This window comes from Equus quagga, chromosome 21 (assembly GCF_021613505.1).
Source record: "Equus quagga isolate Etosha38 chromosome 21, UCLA_HA_Equagga_1.0, whole genome shotgun sequence".
NCBI lineage: Eukaryota > Metazoa > Chordata > Mammalia > Perissodactyla > Equidae > Equus > Equus quagga.
Window position 1 is genome coordinate 23417007 of NC_060287.1, and position 27527 is coordinate 23444533.

The 27527-nt window shown below is 39.2% G+C and overlaps 1 long non-coding RNA gene across 1 annotated transcript in view; it reads left to right on the top strand.

The window, feature by feature from the left end:
* LOC124231476 (uncharacterized) overlaps positions 1-27527 on the top strand; it is a 134279-nt gene that overhangs the window by 77663 nt on the left and 29089 nt on the right. Inside the window, exon 2 of the long non-coding RNA XR_006886540.1 lies at positions 14096-14260. This is a non-coding gene — a long non-coding RNA (uncharacterized LOC124231476). The remainder of the gene's footprint in view (positions 1-14095; positions 14261-27527) is intronic.

The following is a 27527-nucleotide window of genomic DNA, read 5'->3' on the forward strand; positions in this document are numbered from 1 at the left end:
AAGGTGACTGCACTACACAGAGAATGTTTGGATGTGTCTTGTGGCTTTGCTGAGCACCATTTATGGCTCCTATGCCCTTGGGATGATAAAAGGGAAGCTGCACAGGCTGGAGGGGGCTGCTCAGGACCTCTTGGGGCCTCTTAGGGTTCACTCACCTGCTGAATATCTTTCCACATCCTCTTCCTCTAAAGCTAAGTAGACACTTTGCTGGCTTTTGTAATATTTGTGTGATCTTGATCATTCTTAATCCAACAAATGGAACAGGTGTGCATCATCATAGCTTTCATGTATTCTCCTAAAATGGCTGGAAATCTCTGAACTTCTGATTATGCTCATGACATTTTCTTTCATTTTTTCCCAAGTTCAAGCCTGATAATAAAGACTTTAGGTGGTCATTAGTTTACTCTTCAAATCTTCCTTTCTTCCCTGGAACTGAGGGCGAAGGCCTTCCTCTAATTAGCATCATTTTGGCTGTGGTGTCCACAGTGGCAAGCTGGGGGCTCCCTTTGCTCCTGCAAGTGTCCTGTCACTTAGATACATTTTAGGGCACTCCTTGGTTCCAGGCCTCCCTCTGGAGTTTCCTTAGCAGGACTAATTTGATATATTGCCTCAAAAAATCCCATCAGCCCTGCCCGATTTGGAACTGAGGGTGAAGATAGTTTATAGGGGCAATAACAACAGAAACGTCCTCTCTGAGACAGGCAAATAATTTCCTCTCTGCTCCAGTCCAATACTGTTTCCCTTAATCTTCTTAATGCCGGAGAAGAGGCTGCTTCCTCTGTCCTGAAAGCTGTTTTCTTCCCTGAAGGTTAATACACCAAAGGGAAAGCAGGTCCATCATTTCTGCTTCTTTGGGCAGGCATCCTGTTTTCTTTAGTTTCATTTAGCATTATATTAAAATGGCCTAATGTTAGAACACATGATTCATAGTCACTGGTGGTCTGGGTTAAGTTAAGGCCCCAGGTTGCCTCATCAAAGGGTCCTTTAAGACAACCCAGATGGCTGCCTGAACCTAGCTGGGTCTCTTGCCCACTGGGAAGAGCTGTTGATGACCCATTAGCCCACTCATCCAACTGTGTCCTTGATCAGCTTCTAGACACCAGTCCCTGTTGGTGCCTGATTCAACTTTATTCCCATTTCCCCCGTATTCCCACAGGGTTCATCTTAAACCTTTTTTCCTACACTGAGCTTCCTATCTCTCCACCCCTCCTTAACTGCCCTGGAAAAGACCTCCCCTAAGTTTCTGGACCTCACTCCAGTCAAGTGACATCTTCCATCTCTGACTACTGCCCTGTCTTGGGAGAGGAGGGGCTGGAGCTGGACTGGACTGACTGCCACCCCTGAATCTTTAGTAGCTTCAGTGAAACCTCCTTCACTTGTCTGTTTAGTCAATGCCTCCATTCTCATGTTTAACAAACCTTCTTTTCTCTTTAGAATAGTTTCTGAATTTAATAGAGCAAGTTCACAGTTCTGCCATACCTGTCCCGCTAGCCTAGTATTTTCTCAGCTCTCTTCTTGGATGAAGACATGTTGTGCTCCGCTGCCAACACTTTTGATGGAAAAGGACCAGGTCGCCCTCAGTTGGATACCCTCTGCCTGTAACCACTCCTTCCAGGAGTCTAGCGTCTTTTTTTCCAGAGTTATTTTTGGTGAATTTATAGTGAATATGATTTGGGGTAACTTTATGGTAATCATCTATATGGTACATGGGTAACTTTCTAGAGCATTATTTTTACTATTTGCAATTTTCCCTCCCCTTCCAATTTTTGCTGAATTGCTTAGTTTCATTCACAAACAGGGTATGTGCTGTTGAGATTCTAGAAGTAGTTAATTGTCTTTTTAGTGATCTCCTTTATATTAGCTATTAATGTCTGGATTCAGATGCTGTCAGGAATTTACGCAAGTTCTTAAAAAGCCCCAGAAGGTATATTTCAAAAGAAGCTGGGGCTGGGAGTGGAACACCTCTGATCTCCTTCCAGCTGTGTGATCTGATCAGTGTGGCCTTGATCCCGTCTCTTTAGCTATCTGGGCCTTGGCTTATTTATGAACAAAATGAGCATTTTATACCAAATGACCTCTAAATTCCTTTCCAGATCTAGCATTCTATGTGTCTGTGATGATGGTCAACATTTTGAAGTTTTGTGTTATTCATTTCAAATCACGTGTGAATATGCTATTTTGAAAAGAATTAGAATTTTTGTAATAGATTTTCTATTTTTTTAAAGTATCCGTTCTTTTTCTTTTGGTGAGAAAGATTGGCCTTGGGCTAACATCTGTTGCCAATCTCCCTCTTTTTTCCCCAAAGCTGCAGTATGTAGTTGTATATCCTAGTTATATGTCCTTCTGGCTCTGCTACATGGGATGCTGCCACAGCATGGCTTGGTGAGTGTCGTATATGTCCACACCCAGGATTTGAACCGGTGAACCCCAGGCCACTGAAGCAAAGTGCATGAACTTAACCACTCAGCCACAGGGGCTGGCCCCAGTGTTACAATTCTTTTTGCTCAGAAATGTTTTTTACCCCAATTCCCTGATTAGAGAATTCCCTGCTCAAGGGAAGATCTCTCAAATAAGACTCAGATAGGGAAAGAAAAGGGGGAAGGGAGAGTTGGATTTCAGATAATTGGATGAACGCTTCACAGATTGTAAGCAGCTATCCTGCAGCAGGCCCTGAATGCTGGAAAAGAAAAATTGTAGAGCAGAGAATTTAGCTAAGTGTTGGGTAGAGTTCTTGGTTCCAAAAGTAGAGTGAGTGTGAGTCAGGAGTCTACGATTGACCCTTACAACTGCACTGAAGTCACGGCTAAGGATTTCTCCACCCCAAAGGACAACCTTGTCACCCTGACCTTGAACCCTCCCCATAATCTTTCCTTAATAATATGTTTGGTAGAACATTTTATGTATATATTTGTATTTGTATTTATATTTATATATTTGTAACTTAGCTTCCAAATCAGAAAGCTATCCAATATATATTATATATATTATATAAACATATATGTGTTAGAGATCTCTCTGTTTTGGTAGCTAAATTACAGTAAGTACAACATCCTTTTATTTATTCTAACTGGAAATAAAAAGCTTTCCAAAGAATAGAGAGATGGCTTTTATAGACATTTAGTATTTTCTGGATCACATTCTTCTTCTCCACTGACTTCTGGTCTGAGTCTCTGCAGATCTTTCTTTTTTGAACTTCTGATAACTAAGGATGTTTTTTCCTTTCTGTGTAATCTCTTCAAACCTTATAATCCAGTTGAGAATGCCCATATGACAGATTGAGCAATAACTGATTCCCTTAATAGGTATTTTCATGAACCCATCTCTCTTTCCCAGACATTTTTTATCTGTCTGGACATGTTTCTTTCAACAGCTGCCTACAGCTTTTCTTTTTATCCTGATTTACTCCTGTCTGCTATTGTACTGTTTGTGACTTCCACTTCACTCCCTGCCCTCTGTCCTCTGTCCCCAGTCTTATTTCCTGTATCTTGGTCCCGAGTTCAAGTATTCACATTTTCTTGCAGCATTTATTTCTTATTCAATCATGATTTTAATATTTCTAAATATCATATTTATAATTAATGTTACTTCCACCTAACACTGGAGCAAAGGTATATACAATAATATTTTGGACATATATGTATGTATTTTGGGGAAGAGACACTTCTTCCATGGGTTCTGGAAGAATAAGCTTCTCTCCAGTGTCAAAGTTCTGACTATCTAAATGAGATAATATTTTTACATACTATAGACACCTAGGAATGACTTTGTAAATGGTGATTCCCTTCCACCCTCATTGTGGAATTTTATAAACCACAGCTGGTGAATCAAGGAAGATGCATTGCTCAAGAAGGTTCGCTTTCCTGAATCCCTCACTTCATATTTGTTGGTGTCTGTTCACAAAGCCAGCCATGGTGGGGGGTGGATTATTTTGGAATCTTACAGCTGCATGTGATAGAAAATGAAGGCATGCTTTGTTGAACAAAAAGGGGCACAGGAATAGTCTTAAGGATACATGGAAGGAATCAGTATTCACCCATCTTGTGTGAGGTCCTTTCTCCTAGACTTATCCAGAAGGTTGAGGTTTTAGAGAAGACAGGATTAACCAAATTTATAACAAGATCTCACTGTTCCCATCATGACCTGTAGCCATAACAAAGGGTCATATGGTTTTGATAGGCGGTTTCTGCAGTAAACCTTCCACAGAGGGCATAGATAATTAAAAACTTTCCCAGGCAACTCGTTCACACTTCTGCTCTCTTCTAAAGCCTCCAACATAACCTCTCCATGTCTCAGTCTCAACTTTGCTTTTTATTTCACTGAAAAGTAAAAGCAATCAAAAGAGAACTTGACGTGTTCCATTAGTAAATCCAATACTTACACCTTTTCTTTGCCTTAAGCTCCATTAACCACGGTTGATCTGCCCTCCATCATTCTCTCCAAAGCCACTTCCTCTACTTCATCATCAGTTCCCATTTTTCTCTCTACTACTCCAGGACTTCTCTTCTCCTGCATCATCAGTTTGCCCTCTAACTGTGTCATTTCCGTCAGCATACAAGTGAACCATAAAATCTTCCATTTTAAAAATCCTCCTTTGACTCACATGTTCCTCCAGCTATGACTCCATCTCTCTGCCCTTCTTGGAAAAACCCCTTAGAAGAGTTACCTATATTCAATGTTTCTGGTTACTCTCCTTTCATTCTTCTTACACGTCCTCCTGTCAGGCTTTCTTCCTCACTATTTCTCAAAAACTACTCTCATCATGGTCACCAGTGACTTAAAGTTGTCAAATTCAAAGGTAAATTTTAGTCTTTATTTTACTTTAACCTTCAGCAGCATTTGTCACAATTGATCATTTTTTCCTCCTTAAGATGCTTTTTTTTAAACTGTCTAAACAGGGAATATATTTTGTCAGTTAAAATGTAAGAACTAGGGCTGGCCTGGTGGTGTAGTGGTTAAGTTTGTGTGCTCCCAGAACTTTGGCAGCCCAGGGTTCACGGGTTTGGATCCCAGCATCAAGCCATGCTGTGGTGGCATCCCACAAACAAAAAATAGAGGAAGATTGGCACAGATGTTACCTCAGGGCCAATCTTCCTCACCAAAAAAAAAAAAGAAAGAAAAGAAAAGAAAAAAGAACTCAACACATATTCTACATAAAGCACTACTAAAATCCACTAAATGCTCCTTGGTCAAAATACAGATGATAAACATTTGAGATGCATTCTGTTTCTTCTGATATATGAACTGAGAGTTGTACTTTCCACAGTTTTTATAACTGAGGCTAAATACTTCCTGAAGCTGGATGTACAAGAGGCCAATGTCCCTTCAGAGAGGAGTTAACTTTTCTTTGCCATCTGTGAATATTCATTTATTTCTACCACATAAACCATTACTCATGATCGGTAACTCCTGTTGCCATGAAGAAGCATCATACTCGTAAAGGATTGGTGGTCCTTTATCCTAGTCCACAAAGAATAAAGCAATTATTTTCTAAAATACAGAATGTTCCCCTGTCTTAACTCTAATGAAGGAGAATGATGTCCTGAACATCTACTTTATGATGTTATATTGCTGTTACTGGTCCACCAACACAACACATCCTAATTTAAGTTCACACCAGAGGTCAGCCCTGTGGCAGAGCGGTTAAGTTCGCACATTCTGCTTCCAGTCTGGGGTTCGTGGGTTGGGATCCCAGGTGTGGACATGGCACCACTTGTCAAGCCATGCTGTGGCAGGCTCCCATATATAAAGTAGAGGAAGATGGGCATGGATGTTAGCTCAGGGCTAATCTTCCTCAAAAAACAAAAAATTCACACCATACAGTTTTTAGTGATTACATCTTATAGTGATTACAATATAAATGTTTGCTGTCATTATTTCTAGGCATCTCAGACATACCACATCTAAAATTAAACATTTTATCTTTCATCTTCCTCTCACCTTCAAACCACAGAGTATAGACAATTAAATACTTTCCTAGGCATTTAATTCTCCTCTCTTCTCAACCTCCAACATCTCCTCTCCATTCTTTACTCTCAGATCTTGATCTTGCTTCTTATTTCACTGAGAAAAACCTACTCTTCTTGTTGACTTTTCCAACTCATGCAAAGGCAACTCTTTCCTCCCAGGTATATAGACCAAAATACTTGTCATCAGGATTGACTCATTCTTCTTTTTATTTATTTATTTATTTTTTTAAGATTTTTATTTTTTTCCTTTTTCTCCCCAAAGCCCCCCAGTACGTAGTTGTACGTTCTTCGTTGTGGGTCCGTCCAGTTGTGGCATGTGGGACGCTGCCTCAGCATGGTTTGATGAGCAGTGCCATGTCTGCGCCCAGGATTCGAACTAACGAAACACTGGGCCGCCTGCAGCAGAGCGCACGAACTTAACCACTCAGCCACGGGGCCAGCCCCTCATTCTTCTTTTTAATAGCTCACATCTAATATGTCAGCAGATCCAATTGGCTCTACAGAATTCAATAATTTTTACCACTCTTACCACCCTATTCCAGGAAATGTCCAGTCACCTCTTGACTGGACAACTTCAAGTGGATAACTGATCTCCCAGTGTTCACCTTTGCTCCTCTTCATTCTTTTATCCTTAAAGCTGCCCAAGTGTTTATGGTCTGCTTTCCTTACTGGAGTATCACCGCCATGAAAGCAGGAACTTTTTCTGTTTTGTTTACTGCTATTTTCCCAGCACCTAGTGTAGTGCCTGGCACACAGGACACAGGCAAAACAATTTAGTTGAAAGAGTTTACTAATCTATGAGCTCATTGCCAATCCAGGACCTTGGGTTATCAACTTTTATATTTCCTGTGCATAATGCACTGTCAGGCAAAGAGTGGGTGCTCAATATATATTTGTTCAATGAATCCCTGAGTTACCAGGGAGTAATACAAGGAAAGCACAAATTCCTCTCGCTAGCTTCTTTCACAGGTTGTCTTTTTATTTGCTTTCATTGTAAGGAAGCTATAAAAAGTCAAAGGGATAAATCTCTCCAGAATTAATAAAGGATCATTTGTTAGGATGAGGATCTGCAGATCACAGTGGATAAAAAGGGGCTGGAGGCAGGGATTCAGCTGAATAGAAAGCACAGAAGCAGAGCTGCCTGGGAGATGGTTTGCAGGGAGAGGAAAGCCAGACTCTCTACATGGGAGATTATAACGCCTCTTGCTGCATTTCTGGGCATTTCTGAGCTTTCAGAAGCTGAAGAAATAATACCCCAGGACTTCAGCATAGTAAGAAGTAGCTTTGTTTTTCCTTCTTTCATCTATTCATTCTTACCTTCCTGTTTGCTCCATTCTTTCCTTCATCTACTTGTGTTGAACACTCACTATGTACCAGGCAAATGAGGAGGTGAAGACGCAGACAAGATCCTTGTACCTGTGGAGTTCATGGTACTGGATAGGGGGGTTGGAGAGGACAGTCGAGTTAGGAAGCACGAACAGAACAAGGTGATACAAGCTTTGATGTAGTTACATCAAGATGTAGGTACCCAAGTTGTTATTCCTGTTTACATGGAAGAGCCTCTAAATGAAACTGTGGAGAAAGAGGACATTTCCCAGGAGATTTTGAGATTTGCTCTGAGTTTTAAAGAATGAATAGGAATCTTCTAGCTGATAAAAAGGAGAAAGACATTTTACATAGAAGTGATAGCAATGTGGATCTGCTGAGGGTACAACAGGGTATGTTTTGGAAACTACGATTGTCCCATGTGTCTAGGGAAGAGATGGCATATGAGGGTGATTGAGGAGGTGGAGCTAAAGATAGGCAGAAGCCAAATGATGAGGTTCATAGAGACTAAAATGAGGGGTCTGAACTTATTCTCGATGCTCTGGAAAGTAATTTTAGGATTATAAACAGGAAAGTAAAATAACTAATCAGATTTTTGTTGTGGTAAGGTAACATTAAAAGGTAAACCTTTGTAGGTTTTCTTTATTGACTGAGGATTTTTTTATGTGCCAGGCAATGCTTAAGAGCTACTTATATAGTATCTCATTAATTCTTCTAACAAATCTCTGAAAAAAGTATTTTTAGACTTCTAGAGTGAAGAAAATAGAAGTTTAGAGAACTTTGCCCTAGGGTTATGGCTAGTATGTGATCAGAAGTCTCAGCTCTCTAACTCGAAATCCTGAAATTCTTTTTTTGTTTTTAAATTGAGGTAACATTGGTTTATAACATTATATAAATTTCAGGTGTACATCATTATATTTCGATTTCTGTGTAGACTACATCATGTTCACCACCCAAAGACTGATTACCATCCATCACCATACACTTGTGCCCTATTACCCCTTTTGCGATCCTTCCTCTCTGTTTTCCCTCTGGTAACCATCAATCTAATCTCTATACCTATGTATTTGTTTGTTGTTGTTGTTGTTGTTTTTATCTTCTACTTATGAGTGAAATCATACAGTATTTGACTTTGTCTGATTTATTTCTCTTGGCATAATACCCTCAAGGTCCATCCATGTTGTCACAAATGGCAAGATTTCATCTTTTTTATGGCTGAATAGTATTCCATTGTGTATATATACCACATCTTCTTTATCCATTCATCCATCAAGGGCACTTAAGCTGTTTTCAAGCTTTGGCTATTGTGAATAATGCTGCAATGAACAATGGGGGTGTGAATATCTTTTTGACTTAGTGTTTTCATGTTCTTTGGATAAATACCCAGAAGTGGAATAGCTGGATCATATGGTATTTCTATTCTTAATTTTTTGATGAATCTCCAAACTGTTATTCACAGTGGCTGCACCAGTTTACGTTACCACCAGCAGTGTATAAGAGTTCCCTATTCTCCACATCCTCTCCAAAATCTTGAAATTCTTAATCACTATTATAATAGATGTTGGCTAGAATAGAGGTTGAAGGTGGAGAGTGGCATTGCTGACACAGGAAGACATCATTATTTATCTCTTTCTATTAGTTAGTTTGCTATTTCATTAAACCTGGAGTGAAGTGAGAGTGTGAACTAAAACAATGGCAGTGGAGATCCAGGGAAAAGATGATTTTGAGACAACTGAAGCAGATAGAATTTGTAGGATGGTGACTAACTGGACACGGAATAGCAAGTAAAAAAAAAAAGAGTGTTTGGAATGTCTGTGAGGTTTATGGCCATGGTAACTGAGGGGAAAGGGGAGCCATTCACAGAAATATAGGAAGATGAGGCTTGGAAGGGTTCAGATGTGTTGACTTTGAGGGCACTGTGGGACATGGGCAGTTGGATACACAGGATTGAAGCCCAGTAGAGGACAACCATGAGCACATAAACATGGATTAGCTGGCCAAGGGATGGTTGGTAGACTGATTAGAGCAGAGGGCTTAGGATAGAGCTGTGGAAACCTAAACATTTAGTAGATTACCAAGGGAAGGAAATCTGCAAAAGGAGTGTGAAAGGGAACAGAAGGAGAAATAGGAGTAAAGCCAGGAGAGAGATATCTCAGACGCTGAGGGGAGGGCACTCCAGAGCGAGGTGATGGTCAAATGAAAAATATCACAATATTGACAAGTAAGGTAGGAACAGAACTATGTCTATTTTATTTGACAATATCAGGGTCATTGTTCAACCTATGAAAAGAAATCTACTCAGTGTTAAGGAAGGTGGACCCACGTGGTGGATGGAGGATTAGATGGAAAGCAAGGGATTGGAGCAGCCAAAGTGAAGCCTAAGGGAGGTGTGGGACGGTGGCTGGAACAGCATGGGAGTCTGGGAAAGGATTTTGTGGAGGGGCTGCATAAGTGATCTGGGAGGGGATAGAATCCAAGGAAATGTTGGAAAGAGTTTTTTTAATAGCAATTATGTTGAGAGACCTCAGAAATAGATTTTTGACTTGTTTCAAATGTGCGTGTGAGGTAGAGGAGGAGAGATACTATTTTTACATGTCCTTTTAGCTTTATCCAGGCTTGCAACCTGCATAAATACTGTTGCCTCTTTATGTATAAACTAGTTTCTTTCCTTTCTTTCCTCCGTCTTTACCTCTCTTTCTACCTATTGAAGCGCAGGTGCTTGGAGAAGAGAAGTTCTGATTTTAATTCACCGCCAGTAATTTTTTTCTTTCGGTAAGTTAATATAAACAGTCCCTACTATACTGCTGCCAGGGGAAGATTTTGAGCTGGGTTAGGCTGCCTGTTGGACACAGTGCTGTATCCAGAGTTATCAACAATGTCAAACCGACTTTCTATTTCCTTACGTCTTGATCTTTCGCTTAGAAGCAGGCTGGATCCCCCATTTCAGCTTTAGATTCCTTTGACTGAAAGACTAAACAGTGTAATGTTTCAGGTATTTTGATAAAAGAATCAGAAAACAACGTCTCAGTTTCTTAACTAGAGCAGAGGCACAGGTGTTTATAATCATATAGAGGGACCATGATGAACATTCTCTTCATATTTATGTTCCAAAGTAAAGACTTTAAATAAAGTTCGGTTCATTGATTTCAGAAGGATTTGACAGCGGTGGGGGTGGATGGAGGAGGGCGCGGATATAGTGGGGGTAAGACGGGTGAGGAAACTTCCTCAGATGGAGTTGTTTTTTATACCTCAGAGACTGAGGATGCTGGAGGATGGAATTCCCGGTTGGCTCTGCTCTTTGGTACTTGTACGTAGACTTTAAATTTTCCCAGGGATAGGTGAGGCAATCTGTACTTTCTTCACATCCAAGTGCCAGTGACTTCACTCTTGGGCAATATCAAATGGCCCGGAACCAAAAGCATTTGCTTATTCTGCCAGCGGATCATGCCAACTCTACCTGGAATCTATGGTTGTTCTGATAAAGAGGACTTAGACCAGCTGGGCACCATTGAATGTCTAAGGACTCAACAAAATCTCCAACACTGGCTGCTGTGGCTACTCAGCAGAAGTTGAAAAGCTGCTGCTGACTAGGCTGAAAGCTTCAGGTCAGTCAATGAGCAGTGTTTGGGAGCCTTAGCACAACTTGGCAAAAGTGTGACCAGCTGCGGTGAGTTAAATTGTTACATGTGAGAATTGATGTTTGACTACCCTCCTGCTTTCCCAAGAAGCCTAGGGCACTGAAGTCACTGGTTACTTGCATACTCGCAGCACACTCACTAATTATTAAGAATAACAACTGAAATGTTTATTATGCCTTCTATTTATAAATTGCTTTCCCACATGTTACCTGATTTGAAGTTCATAACAACGTTGAGCAGAAGGCAATTACTATTGCTAATTTAGAGATGAGGAAAGCAAGGCTCTGAATTCATAAGTGCTGTAACTAAAGTCACAGAGGCAGTAGGAGGCCAGGGGGTACTTGATGTCCTGTCTTCCATGGCTTTGCTCTGCCTGTAGTTGCTTCTGCCCTGGTGTCAGGAATCTTTTAGAGTCTTAGCAGTCTTTGAAGTCAGTAGGTTTCCAGGGTTAGAAGTTCTAGGGCCAAAAGAGCTTGGAGGCTGCTGGAGAATGGGTTTCTGGGCATTGGTCAGCCTTGAGGTCAAATGCAATAAGAGTAACATTAAGTATCTTTGCCATCCCAGGGCATCTTGTGCCTGTAGGAATTAAAACCCCGTCAGCTCCAGCTAGACTTGGATAAAGTGCATTTTTAGGTCTCATGGAGCATCATATGAAGGTCTGGAAAATTGTATTTTTATATAAGGCATAGAAGCCTAAATATTTCCTTTTGCATATTTTATACAAAAGCGTGTAAAGGAAGAATAAAAATAACAATAATTGGAACAATAACCAATATGTTACCAATAAAGCTTTTTCTATAATTCAAGCATAGAATTTTTTGTAGGTCAATCTTCTAAAGGAAACAGGATTTTTCAAAAATGAAGTAATATTTTAATATATGGTCATTAAAAATAATGTATTTGTTACGTAAATAATGGTATTTACACACAATGGGTTACCACAGAGATAGCCCATTTTTAAACTTGATGGTGCTGAAAATATCTAATGAAAAAGAAACACATACACAATATATTGTTATGTTAAAAAAGCAATAGATACAGCAGTGTGCGTGTGTGTGTGTGTGTTTACGAAAGGAGAGAGGGAGAGAGATAGGCACAGTACTGGGACGATAGATACAGAATCTTAGCGGTTGCCACCTCTGGTTCAGGGATGTGCTGGGAAGCAGACACTGTGACAGAGTTGTGTAAAAGGATTATTGGAGATTCAACAAATGGTGTTGGGAAAACTGGATATTCACATGCAAAAGAATGAAGTTGGACCCTTACTTAATGCCATATACAAAAATTAACTCAAAATGATCAAAAACTTAAGTATAAGACTTAAAACCCTAAAACTCTTAGAAGAAAACAGGAGAAAAGTGTGTGGTAACATTGGATTTGACAATGATTTCTTGGATGTGACACCAAAAGCACAGGCAACAAAAGTAAAAATAGGTAAATTGAACTATATCAAAATTAAAAACTTCTGTGCATCAAAAGACACAGTCAACAGAGCAAAAAGGCAATCTATAGAATGGGAGAAAGTATTTGCAAATAATATATTTGATGAGGTTAATATCTAAAATATATAAACAATTCAACTACAATAGAAAAAAAATAATCTAATTAAAAAATGGGCAAACGGGGCCGGCCCAGTTTCATAGTGCTTAAGTTCGTGCACTCTGCTTCAGTGGCCTGGGATTCGCAGGTTCAGATCTTGGGCGCAGACCTACACCACTCATCAAGCCATGCTGTGGAGGTGACCCATGTACAAAATAGAGGAAATTAGTTTAGGGACAATCTTCCTCACCAAAAATAAATAAATAAATAATAAAAAATGGGCAAAGGACTTGAATAGACGTTTCTGGAAGAAGATATACAAATGGCCAAGAAGCATATGAAAAGATGCTCAGCATCACTAATCACTAGGAAATGCAAATCAAGACCACAATGAGATACTACCTCACACCCATTAGGATGGCTGCTATGGAAAAAAACAAAAAATAAGTATTGCTGAGGATGTGGAGAAAATAAAATACTTGCACACCATCGGTTGGAATGCAAAATGGTGCAGTCATTATGGAAAACAATATGGCTGTTCTTCAAAAATTAAAAATATTTTTGCCATATGATGTAGGAATTCCATTTCTGAATATATATCCCAAAGTATTGAAAGCAGCATTTCAAAGAGTTATTTGCATTTATGTTCAGAGCAGCATTATTCATGATAGCCATAAAGTAGAAGTAACCCAGGTGTCTATGGACAGATGAATGTATAATCAAAATGTGGTGTATACATACAATGGAAAATTATTCAGCCTTAAAAAGAAAAAATTCTGACACATACTACAACATGCATGAACCTTGAGGACATGATACTAAGTGAAATAAGCTAGTCACAAAAAGATAAATACTGTATGATTCCACTTACATGAGCTATCTAGATAGTCAAATTCTTAGGCACAGAAAGTAGAATGGATGTGGCCAGGGGCTGGGGAAGAGGAGGATGGGGAATTGTTGTTTAATGGGTACAGAGTTTCAATTTTGCAAAATGAAAAAGTTCTGGAGATTGGTTGCTCAACAATGTGAATGTACTTAACACTACTGAATTATGTACTTAAACATGATTAATAAGGTAAATTTTATGTTATATTTATTTTACCACAATAAAACACAAAAGGAGGGGCCAGCCTGGTGACATAGTGGTTAAGTTCATAGGCTCTGCTTTGGCAGCCTGGGGTTGTGGATTTGGATCCCAGGTGTAGATTTAGACGCTGCTCATCAAGCCATGCTGTGGCGGCATCCCACATACAAAATAGAAGAAGACTGGCACAGATGTTAGCTCAGGGACAATCTTCCTCAAGCAAAAAGAGGAAGACTGGCAACAGATGTTAGCTCAGGGCAAATCTTCCTCACCAAAACACCCCAAAAAAACTAAGAAAACCAAAAAGGATTACTGGAGAGTAACACCCATGAAAGAAAAGAGGAGGAAGGAGGATTAGGCAGGGCAACTATCAGATTTCGATGTAGACCTGACAGTCTCAACTAGGCCCATAGGCGCTCAGGAGCAAAGGTTGCCCATTAAAAGGGGCCACAGTGTGTGGAGATAGCTAGGTCTTCGCATCACTTTCTTGATTTTGGTTACCATGACTTTGACGAACATGGCCTCACTGTCATTGTTTGCAGGCTGCCCTGAGATGAGCCGGACCTCAGCTTGAGAGCTGAAGCAGTTGCTGAAGGAGTTAACAGTTGGAGGCTGTCAGCCAGGCACACTCCTCGAAGCTGGCCAGTGATTCCTTCTTTGAACAAGAATGAGTGATGCATCTCCATTTCTGCCTCACGGGAATAAGGGTAAGTTTTATTTTCCTTTAGTTTGCATTTCTGTGTATTCCACATTTCTAACAATGAATAAAAGTGAGTTTCTAATAGAAAAGAATGTTATTATAATACATGGAAACCAATAATCATAACTGTTGAGCAATTACTTACTTATGAAATATCCATTGCAGATTATTACATGCAGAATCCTACCAAGTAAACACATTTCATCATCATAAATCAAGGGGTTACGAATCCTCCTGTGAAGCTGAAAGAAAATGATTGTTCTGCCTTATTAGTTGATGTTTGTCACTTTGATATTGGCATATGAAAGGGCCATCACCTTTAGATATTGCCTACTTTAGTTTTGTCCTATGTCTCTAACAGAGTGTAAAAGGCAGTCGGATGGATCATTGCAAAGATGTTTTAACCACAATACACAAACCTTGGAAAGCATCATCTTAATTCGGTTGAAACAATAGAGTTCTTATAGCAGGCTTAAGGCAGTGGTGGAGACTTCCAGAGCGGGCAAAGATGGAAGCAGGAAGACAGCTATCATTATCCAATAATGCTGTTAAAAGTTGTCAGATCCTCACATGAAAGGAAGCTTCTAAGAACAAGATGCAAGTGAAATCATCAGAGTGACGGCTCTTTTAACTTTAAATTATTTATGGATTACGCACCCGCATCCCGGGTAGGTTGGTGTCAAGAGGGCTTCATTCACAAAAGAACAAAAATTTCCTAATTTCAATGAGTGGAAGATGAACTGAGGGAGCAAGAGAATTAGAGACCCAAAGGCTGAGAGAAATGCGGGGCTGTTGGCTTTTGTACATCTCTCAGGAACAAGTACGTTGGGTGTTGGGAATTCATCCATAGAAAATTATTTGAGTAAAAAATTACTTTCTCCTGTGAACTCACAAAATAGGGATCAATAAACTGCCAGGAGATAGATAACACTGAATAATAACACACATCAAAATAAAGCTGTTCCTGTAGTACACTTCTGAGACCCAGCTTTATGTTTAATTAAGCAACTGAAATGATTTATGGACTTTAACATTTACTTTAAAAGTGGAATTTTGAAGGGCAAATCTGTCTTCCTAGACTTTACCTGTTCAAATAGGAATCTTCAGTCACCAGTGGTGAGACTCAATAAAATCTCTAGTTAACAATTTGCCTGGGTTTGGATAAGGCTAAACTGATCACAGAGTAATTCACTAAAACTTGGCAAGATTGTCAAGCTCTCTTAACCTTTGAGGGGTTTAGGAGGGCTTTAAAACAAATTATTTATTTAAAAAATTATTTTATTGAGGTCACATTGGTTTATAACATTGTGTAAATTTCAGGTGTACATTGTTACCTTTCAGCTTTGGTATAGACTGCATTGTGCTCACCAATGATGAACAATATCTAGTTTGTCACCATACATATGTGCCCCTTTACCCCATTTGCCACCCCTTCTCCCTCTGGTAACTACCAATCTGTTCTCCTTACCTATGTGTTTGTTTGTTTCTTTATCTTCCACATATGAGTGAAATCATAAGGTATTTGTCTTTCTCTCTCTGGCTTACTTTGCTTAGCATAATACCCTCAAGGTCCATCCATACTGTGGCAAATGGCATGATTTTGCCTTTTTTTGTGCCTGAGTAGTACTCCATTGTATATATATATCCCTTAATCCCTTGATGGACACTTGGGTTGCTTCCAAGTCTTGGCTATTGTGAATAATGCTGCATAGAACATAGGGGTGCATTCATCTCTTTGTATTTTTTATTTCATGTTCTTTGGATAAATACCCAGAAATAGAATCGCTGGATTATATGATATTTGTGTTTTTAATTTTTTGAGAAAGTCTAGGAGGGTTTTTTCATTTGTTCTATTTTTGTTTTTGTTTTGCGTGCGTTCCAGAAACATTTATTACATGCTGGCCACATGCAGCTAAGCACTGTTCTAAGTACTCATGATATGGCAGTGAATAAAACCAAATAAAAATTCCTGTCCTCCAGGCATTTAGCTTCTAGTTGGGGGAGGGGGAGATAAGCAATAAACAAAACAAGTAAGTGAATAAGTTGTATATTAAAGGATGAGAAATGCCATGGAAAATAAAGAAGTAGGAAAGATGTACAGGAAAAGAGAACAAGGAGAAGTGCAATTTTATTTTTCATTTTTTTTATTGAGACATCATTGAGGTGCAATTTTGAATGTGTAGAACAGGGAAGGCCTTGCTGAGAAGGTGACATTTGAGCAGAGACTTGAAAGAAGCTTGGGAGTGAGTGATGGGCATCACATCCTGGGAAAGGGTGCTACAGGTAGAGGCAAGAACAAGTGCAAAGGACCTGCATCAGTCAGAGCAGAAGACCGATGACACCATCAGACTGGATATTCTGAGGAGAGTTGAAAAAAGTGATCATTTACAAAGATGCTGGCAGGTGGTGGGGAAATGACAAGGGACAGTATAGTGTTCCAAAGCTAGAGACAGTGGGGCACTATAATCATCACTAGGCTTGAGTGGGTGACTGGTAAGTGGTTAATGGGACTTGGAGTCAGAGACAGCTGTGTTGAGAGTCTGCCTGACAGGGGCTGTGACCTTAGGTTGAGAGATGCAGCACCTGCACCAACACTACAGGAAGGAAGCACTGGAAAGAAGAGGAAAGGAAAGACTCTAACCTCACTCCCATCCTTCCTTCAGTTCTTCTGCTGGGCTCTCCATTGGCCAAATCCACCTGGAAGCAGGGAGACCATTGTGGTCCATCATAGAGTTCATCCTTCCAGGGAACATAGCAGGATTGAGAAGAGTGGAGAGTAGGTCTGGAGGGGCAGACTGAAGACATGGCACAAGCTCTGAAGTGAAATCATGGCTGCCATGAAGAGAAATAGCAAGGATATCGCTGTGATTGTAGAGGAGCTATTGAGTGGAAGAGAACTAGGAAATGTGATCAGAGAAATAGCTAACTAGAATTTGCTGGGCATTGTCAGGGACTGTGAAGTCTTTAGCTCTTACTATGAGTGAAACAGTGAGCTACTGGAGAGTTCTGTGTGAAAAGATGACATTAGCTGACATATCTGGCTGCTGAGTTAAAAATCTGTCTGCTGTGGTAAGACAAGGGTGGAATTGCAAGATCAGTGAGGATGCTGTTTGCCTATTTCAGGCAATAGAGGTGGTTGTTTAAAGATAGATGCAGAGGAGGCTGTTAGAAATGGTGGGTTTCTGAATAAATTTTAAATGTAGAGCCAACAGGATTTGCTGGCAGACTGATTGGAGTGTGTGTTTGAGAGAGAAAGAGAAGGGTCAAGGAATCGAGGATGACTGCAGGTTGGAAGGATAGATTGCCATTGATTGATTTTGGGAAGACTGGAAGGAGCACTGCTTTTGAGGAAAGCTCAGCAATTAGTTTTGGACACGTTGAGTTTGAGTGTCTTTTGGGACATGGTGAATACGCAGTTGGCTTTATGAGTCTTGAGTTTAAGAGGAAAGTCTTACTGAGAGATAGAAATTTTGCAGATGTTCATGTCATATGGTATTTAAAGTCATCAAATGTGATAAAATCACCAAGGGACCTAGTGTGGAGAGAAATGAGAGGGGGACCAAGGACTGGGGCATGGAGCATTCCAATACGAAGGAGAAATTAACAAAGGAGTCAGAGATGTTGCTGCCAGTGGGAGAAAGAATTAAAAAGAAGACAAGGTGGTTTCCTGAAAACAAAGTGAAGAAAGTGTTTCCAGGAGAAGTGAGTGATCAACAGTGTCAACTATTGCTGATAAATCAAGTATAATGAGGACGAGACTTAACCATTGGATTTAGCAGCATGGAGTCATTAGTGTCCTTGACAAGTCCAGATTTCATAGACTAGTTGGGGGAAAGTTGATTACAGTGGGTTTAATGAGAATGGGGATGGAAAGATATGCATTGGAAATGAGCAATAGAGATTTCTCTTAAGTGTTTTGTATCAAAAAAGATAATACTCAAAAAAAGAGAGTGTTTTTGCTGGAAAGGTGAGTAGAAAAATAGGGCTGTAACTGGAGAGAGGTGCAGTCAAGAGGGATTTTTTTTAACAAGAACTAGAGCAGCGGGTTTTAAAAAATGGGAATGATGTAGTGAAGAAGAAAAATTGAAGATGCAAGAGAGAGAGACAGAGGAGAGAAGAGAATTGCGGGAGCAATCGCTTTGAGTTAGCAAGAGGGGATGAAAGTTAATAATCAGATTGAGAAGTTGTCCTTAGATATGAACATGGACAGTTCACTCATAGCAGTGGATTTCAAACTTGCCTATTAGAATCACCTGGGGAGCTCTTAAAACTCCTGATATCCCCTAAAAATTAAGACACTGTGTCTGGGAGAGGACCCAACACAGTTTTGAAAAATGTTTCCCTGATGGCTTTCAAGTTTTGGCATGTACCAAAATCACTTAGAGCACTTGGTAAAATGCAGATTGCTGGACCTCACCCCAGAGTTTCTGATTCAGTAGGTCTGAGTCTATCTGAGAATTTGCATTTCTAATATCCCAAGTGATACTGATACTGCTGGGCTAGGGACAACTCATTAAAGATCACTGATGTTTAGTAATAGGAGCAAAGTTATAGTGTATGGGGGCCAATGCTTGTACATAGGTCAATGTAGTGGTGGCCAGAACTTGAGGAAGTTCTCTTCTGATTATTTAATTATTCTCAGTGAAGTGGAAAGCAAGATCATAATTTGAGAGTATGAAAGAGAGGGAAGGTGTTGGGGGTTAAAGGAGAGAAGAGAAGTATCTTATAATCATTTAATAAATGGGAGTGTGAGTGGTCTAAGGAAATGTAGCACAATTTCCAGGCAGCAATAGAGTCCACTTGAAGTTGGAAGTCAGTAATTTAAAATAAGACCAACCAGCATGTCTATTCATTTGATTCTAGCCACTCTTAGTTGCATAGATGAAGGGTAGAGAAAGTAGGGAGATGAATTTGACCAGTGTTCAAGTTTTGCTAAAAGTATATTACAAAGTGAGAGAGGACCAAGGGGTTGAGTGTGCTCACATGGGAGGATTTATAATGATTGAAATGGAATTTAAGTTTGGGTAAGGAAGAAAAGAAAGACATTAGGAGAATGAATGGAAAGGGTGGAAGATCACAGGAATGAAGATTTTATTGGACCAGGATTGTTGTATGTTAGAGAATAGAATTTTTGAATTTGAGGTTAAGGAGGAGTTGAATTTATTTACTATGACAAGGCCTGGGTTAAGACCATGGGAGTTTGTGGTTGAGGAATGGTTCAGATCAAGATTATGGAGGAGAGGTGTTTAATGATCCAAGAGTCTGGGATGTTGGGAAAATCATTTATAGGAATATTGAAATCACTAGGATTGAAGACAGAAGTAGTTTTGGAAACAGAGTAACACTAAACTGGATGCTAAGGTTTTTGAGAAACAAGAGGGATTCAAAGTTGTTTTTTTAAGAAGGATAGAATGATGTGGAAGTGGCAATGAGAGGCAAGGAGGACATTTCCCAAGCTCCCCGTTCAGGATATGGGGTTGTGGGAGCAAACAACAACCTCTTGAGAGGGTTTGAGGTGCAGCATACCCTCAGGGAGATCCAGATATCTGTTAGATTAAGAACAGTAAAGCCCAAGAGGAGAGGTTGAGGTAGTTGGATGTTTTGGGGATGTCTAACCTGAGGTCCAGAGGGCACAGTGGAAGAGTTTCAGTGGGGCGATATCAGGGATTGAGACAGACTCAGGGATGCGGGGAGAGGTGGGAGATTAGAGAAGATGAAGTGTCACCTGAGAGTTGGAGTTTCTTGGGATGACTCATATAAATAGTGGAAAGGGCCATAATTTGGTGAATCCTGGTGGCCTCAAAGCAGAGAGTGTTGTTGAGTCTTTGACTATTGAGAGGTAGTGAGGACACCCCCTTCACGGCTTCTGAGTGATGTGTGGAGGCCAGGGAGGGGTGGTCTTTCTCTGAGGACATGAGGCTCTCTCCTGTCTCCTGGAAATGGAGTCTTGAGTGTATGGAGAGAGGATGTTTAACTCAGAGTGCACAGCCAAAATTGTTTTCATTAAAGGAAAAGATCTTGTAAATGTTGCAGGCTCAGAGGAAAAGAAACTCAAATGATTAAACGGAGAATTGATGGAACATTTTGGAGAAGACTCACTTCTTATTTCTGGTATATAAAACATAAACAATGAAATAAAGTTGTAGCAGAATTCCCACTATCTATCTCTTAGTTGGTTAATTTGGTTTCATTTTTCTAGCTTTTCCAAAATTAAAAAAAAATATTTCTCATCTAAATTGCCCATGTAGTTGCTTTGTACTACACTTTGTGAACACGGCCATTAAGATTTCTTGGCAGAACCCTGATCTGTAGGCAACCTCAAATATTTTGTTTTGATATTCCTTTAAACTATAATTTCTCTGGATTTGGGGGCATAAAACTCAATCCAACTTGTATTTATCAAATGTTTTTGTGTGCACAGTAGTTTTTGTCCTCTGGGAGAGGTGGAAGAGCTCTAAGATGCTTGCTAGCTTAAATGAAACTATCACTTTGCATTTCTCAGCATTTTTTTCTGCTGAATATTTCCAGATAATATCAAAAGTGCATCCTGAGCTTAAATTTGTTTTATTATGGCTATTATTGACATTAAAATTTACAATTTAAGAAAGGGCTTGTGCATTTAGAAACCCCCACCTATAAATATTCAATTGATTATAGGGCAGAAACTAATCTATAGTTGCAACCAGAAAATCTAGGATATATAACCAGGCTTCTTCCCCAGCTACTGCCAATATCTCTGTTCTTTATAGCCAAATTCCTGGAAAATGTTTTTATACCTGTTAGCTACATTACCGTTACCTTCTATGCTCTCTCACACCCACTCTGTTAAGATGTTCTCCTTATGCTGTTCATGGAGATCACTAACAGTCTCTGGGTTGTCAATTTTAAGCCTCCATCTTGATCTCCATGTGGTCAATGGTTAGCCCTCATCTCCTTCTCTAGCCACATTTGACTCGGTTGATAACTTTTTCCATCTTGAAATATTTTCTTCTACTGCCTTCCTGGATCCCACATTCTCTAGGATTTTCTGCTTTTCACCTGGCCATTCCTCATCAGACTCCTTTGCTGGCTCCTTCTTCTCTTTCAGATCCGTAAGATGTCGAGGATTCAGTCTTTGACCCTCCTCTTTCTTAATTGACACTCATTTCTCAGGTGCTCTCATCCAGTCCTCTGGTTTTAAAAATTATCAATAGGATGGTGTTTTCTGAATCTTTCTTTCTAGCCGTGAGCTCTCGCTGAACTCCAGACTCAAGTATTCAATTATTTGACATCTCTGTAGATGACTAGTGGGCATCTCAAACTTACCAGGCCACCAAAATGAACACTGATATCTTCCTCTCTCCAGCCTTCCCCATTTCAGTGAAAGGTACTGCCACTTACCTGGTCGGTCAGGCCCAACCACTGTGGTTCTATTCCTTGTAGCCAAAATACATTTATAAGTCCTTTGGCTGCATCTCTGAAATATGTCTAAAATCCAACTACTTCTAAGCTCTTCATCATTATTGCCCTTGACAAAACCTTTACCTGGACTGCCACCCAAAGCCTTATAACTTGCCTTCTACTCTTGTTCTCCTAGAGTCTAATTTGCATACAGAAAACAAAGTGACCTTTTCAGAAATGCCAATCAGATTACATCCTTTCCTATCTCAGAACCCTCCAAAGGACGTTGCATCACATTGACTATAAAAGATGAGGACAAGGTTCTACATTTCTATCATGCTCCCCCTTTCCCATGTACCCTCCCACACTGGTCTCCTTGCTGTTCCTTGAACGTGCTAAATATTTCCACCTAAATATTTTCTATTTCCTTTGGCTACAATGCTTTCCCCCAATATATACACAGGCTTGCTTTATTATTTTTTTCCTGTCTCTGTGCATGTGTCATCCACTCAGAGACGACTTTCTGGACCATCTTATTTGAATAGTTAACTCCTCACTCATATTACTTGCTATCTTTATCATTCTTCTTTGAATTCTGTACTGCCTGATATTATATTATCCATTATATTATATGTTTATTTTTGTTTCTTCCAATGGAATATAAGCTTCCTGGGTTCAAGGACTTTATTTTATTCCTCTGTTGTGTCTGGGGCAACTAGAACCCTTAGAACCCAGGAAAAATTAAATTGCTGCTGGTGAGGTGAGCCACAGTTACAGCTTCCTCCAGGGAGAGTTTTGATAATAAACATTTGACCAATGGTCTGGAGTTATCTTGTTCTAACAGGTATTATGGTCTAAGTGGATATTTCTGATAAGGAAACAGAAAGAACATTTTAAATAATTTATATTTTTATGTTGTAAACCTTATGGTGGTGAGCCAGGCCTGTAATAAGTGCTCAACAAATTTTTGCTTGCTAAATGAATTAAAGGAGGGGATGAATATAAGTATATGTATGTGAGATACACAGAGATCATGTTACAAATTACTAGATCTTCAGATAATTTCTTATTTTGCAACAACTGTGCCTCTATTGTTAAGAATATAACTTAATGAGGTAAATAAAATACATTTCACTTTGCTTTATGTGAGTATTAGAATAATTGTGACATTCTCTATGGTTTAGCTGGGTTTAAAGGCAAAGAACTTTCTATAATTGAAAGAAAAATATGAGTGTATTTTAATTAACCAAAGATATGAACTTTTAAAAGTATACTTAAATTGTAGTCTGAGAACCATTCAAGACAAAAATTATCTGTGTTTTTCAAGCTTTCACACATCAATTCAACACGACAGAAATTTCTTGAAAAACCACATATCCACAATAAAGATGTATCGAAATATAAGTAATACAATTCATTCAATTTTGGATGGGTGTAGTCTTCCATTCTTACATTTTTGTCATACAAAGACATTAAAGTTTGACATTCTTGGACATGAACTTCAGTCCTTCCCTTTCTGTGGTGATTGCGTTCATCTCTTCTTTCTCTCCTTCGCATTTTATGCAGAGTGTAGCAACAACTGAGTGTGGATTTTGAAAGAGTATGGGTTAAGTTGTCAGGAAACATGATTTTCAGTCCCTGTTTTACCTTCTCCTTAGCCACGTGACCTTGGGCAAAGCGCTTAACCTCTCTATGTCTCTAAAAAGAGGGTATTCTTGGCCTCTAAAATGGGTTTTTGCTCTAAAAGTCTCTGGATTTATGGTGTTCCCAACAATTCATTCCAGGGTGAGATTTTTTTTTCCCACTGAAAGTCACTCCTCTTCAACGTTGGCACTCCACTGATGAGACTAAAGTAAAGAGGTTTAAAATCATTTGGAATCCTAAATTTTAACTATTTTTTTCATTACCTTCACATTAACTGTATTCATATCCTTGTATTACAAAAAAAAAAGTCAGTTCTTATCAGGAAATCACTTGGCTTATATAAGATATAAGCAACATTCGACAAGAGTTAGTTAATTTTATGCATGAGGATGAATTGGACAAGTGGTGTCTTTTTGCTGAATTTAATATGCTGGATTTAATATAGTTGGGAAGAATATAGGACAAAATCAGGGTTTCTCCTTATAGCACAGTCTTGTACCCAGAGAAGGGCATGAGTTTTATTTTATAATATGTTTTATGTGTCAAAATTTCCATAGATGTCCAACTTTTCTAAAATCGTCTTTATTGAAGTACAATGATATATAATATAATGCACATACTTTAAGTGTACAATTCTATGAGTTGTGATAAATGTATGAGCCATGTGTCGTGAGTTGAATTGTGTCCCCTCCGAAAAAAGATACGTTGGAGTCCTAACCCCTAGAATCTCAGAAGGTGACCTTATTTGGAGAAAAGCTCTTTACAGAGGTAACCAAATTAAATTGAGGTCACTAGGGCAGGCTCTAATCCAGTATGATTGGCTTCCTTCTAAAAAGAGGAAATTTGGACACAGAGACATGCACACAGGGAGATTGCCATATGAACACTGGAGTTATGCTTCCACAAGCCAAGCAACTATCAGAAGCTGGGAGAGAGGCCTGATCAGATTCTTCTCTAGTGTCTTCAGTGGCAGCAAAGCCCTGCTGACACCTTGATCCCATATTATGGCCTCCAGAATTGTGAGACAATAAATTTCTATTGTTTAAGCCACTTGGTTTGTGATACTTTGTTATGGCGGCCCTAGGAAACTAATATCTCATGTAACCATCACTCCAAATAAGATGGAGAATTTCCCATCACTCCAGAAGGTTCTCTGGTGTCTCTTGTAGTCAGTCTCCACCCCCTACTCCAGGCAAAACACTGAACTGACTTCTATCACTATAGGTTAATTTGACTGTTCTCAAACTTCATATAAATGGGATCATATAGTATGTTCTCTTTTGTGTCTGGTTTCTTTTACTCATCATACTATTTTTCAGATTTATTCATGTTTTTGAGTGTGTCAGTAGTTCATTCCTTTTTATTAAGTAGTATTCTACTCTTCTTTCCCCAAGTGGCTGCAACTCAACTGATTATAGATGTATGAGTCTATTTCTGGACTCTCTATTCTGTTTCTCAACTATTTGAGACACTATATGTTCTGCTTCTGAAAGAGTAACGTGAGAATAAATAATTAGGATGTTATCCAAATAAATTATTATTGAGACTGAACTCCAATCCTGAAAGAAGTGATATGGTTTGACCCAGTAAGTCAGCCAATCACAAAAAATTCATATTATAAACACACCTCATTGCAGAGATAACAAATGATCCCATCAAAGGGGCCATTCAATGGAGCCATTTTGCCTACTGTAAGAGATCCAAATACTTGAAAATATTGACATATACCCCATTTCTGGGAAACTCCTTCCTTTTGCTTCATCTTTCTCCATTCTTGTGCTTTACCAAAAATCCTCTGTACAACACCTGTCATGTCTAGGTGCTGAAAGTGATCCATTAAATATTTATGATATACCATGAAACTTATCCTTAACTTTGGTCAACTTCCATTTAGGTAATAATGACTCTTATCTCCAGAAGTTTCTATAACAATTCCTAAACATTGAGGTGCCACAAGATCTTAGCGTTGTATATTGATTTTATGTTCTCCAATACACTATGCTCATTATAATCATGTCATTTTTCAACCCATCCACTATACTGGTATGCACTTGTGACTTTTTCATTTGGAATGTCCTTGTCCCTGATATCTACAGGGCCTTAAATGGTTTTCTATTTCTCCTACAAAACATTCCTTAATAATCCCAGATGACAGTGATCATTCACTTGGTCTACTGCACCAAGCAATACGGAGAACACATGATGGATACTCTATAAACATTTGTTGAAAGAATAAAAGAAAACAGCAACCACATCAGTACGTTAGAACTTAGATTTGGTAAAGTTTTTCTCTCCAACTCTAAGTGTTATGAGGGCAATGGTAATTTCCTGAGCAGAAGGATCTTTTAAAGGAAAGGCTTATCTTCGGAGCTCAAACTATATAATCATTCAAAAATGATTTTTTATGAGCTCTCATTTAAAAAAAAACCCACATCCTGGTGATAATTTACAAATAGTTCACTCTGATTGAAGAGAAGGATGCATGGTGAAAACAGGTTAAGATGTGGTCTACTGGATGTGTGATCTGGGATGGGGCTCTGGAGATTTGATGTCCATGTATCGGGGAACCATCAGAGGCTTTTAAAGAGAGAAGCCTGAGGACAGATGGAAGCTGGACTGGAGGAGTGAAGGACTGAAAGAAGGAATCAGTTAAAGAGGTATTGTAAGATTTCAAATTATGAGGATTTGGAATAGGGATATGACAGTGACAGAGGGAGGAGCCAGAATGGAAATATATTTAAAAGATAGGCTTACTGATCAATTGGATATAGGGGCTGGAGAGGAGGAGGGATTCCAGAATGTTTGTTTGGGCTGAAACAACAAAATATCACAGACTGGGTGGCTTATAAACAGCAGGAATTTATTATTCACAGCTCTGGAGGCTGACAAGTCCAAGATGAAAGTGCTAGCATATTCAGTGACTGGTGAGTGCCTGGTTCCCAGGTCATGGACAGCACTTTCTTGCTGTGTCCCCACATGGTGAAAAGGCAAGAGCTCTCTCTGTGGCCTCTTTTATAAGGGCACTAATCCTATTCATGAGGGCTCCACCCTCATGACCTAATCACCTCCTAAGGGCCCCACCTCCAAATACCATCATATTTGGAATTAGATTTGAACATATGAATTTTGGGGGTAAACAAATATTTGATGCATAGCACAGGACAACTTAGAATTTTAAATTAAAATATTGCCAATATTCCCAACCTTGCAATTTCTCTCGAATTCCCTTTCCGCATTCCCTTTCCTTTTCTTATAATGTAAAGAAAGCCATAAGGCCAGAACAGTGGCTTCAGAATTTGTCTCCGTTAGCTAGAGACTTTGACAAATAATAGATATTGTCACTGTATTATGTAGATATTTTAAAATAAGGTTTATTTTAATAGTGTTTCAATGTATAATCAAGTGCCTTTAAATTCTGTACACAAGGACAAGAAGACTTACTTGGCTGAAAATCAGGAAAATGACACCAATTTGGAGGGAGAACAAAGTAAAAGGTACAATGTGAGAAGGAAAATAGAGAGGAAGGGCTGTTGGTAACGTCTTAGTGCTATTGAGTGGATGCTAATCTCCTGTGAATGATCAGTATGCAGACATTATCTAACAACTGCTCTTAATAAATAACATTTCTGATGAGCCTGATGTTCCAAATCCCTTTGGCTTCTCTGTACTTCACCATATTTTACCATGATTGGAAAGCTGTTCAATCTGAAAGTAGCATATTCCCTGGATGTTTAGATAGACAAATTAAAAGAGAAACGAAGAAATGAAATTAAATGGAAATAAAATAGAAATGAAAAGTGTCTCATCTTATCCTTATATAGTAATAATTGTAATGTACATTTGTAACACCTTACCATCTTCACTTTCTTAATATATATTTATGATACGACTGAGAAGGCAAGGTCATCCTCCTTACTTTACAGATAAAGGAAGTGAGTCCCTGAACATCTAGGTAACGTCTAAGATTTTACAATTTATGAGTGGCGTGTCCTTATCTTGACCTTTGGTTTCTTAACTCTTATTCAGGGTTTCTTATTTCAGTGTGGTTTTTTTATTGGGGGGGCGGTGCGTGGCAAAAAGAAGGATTAGTAGAGAAAGACGCTGTCCTTTTCTAAGCTGGTTGCTTCTCCTATACTCCATCTCACACACCTGAAACTCAATGGCAGCGGTGAGAACTATGGTACATAGTGAGTTTGACCAAATTCCAACACCATCAGACTCTGCATAAATTTTCAGCAGGTGCAGTTTGC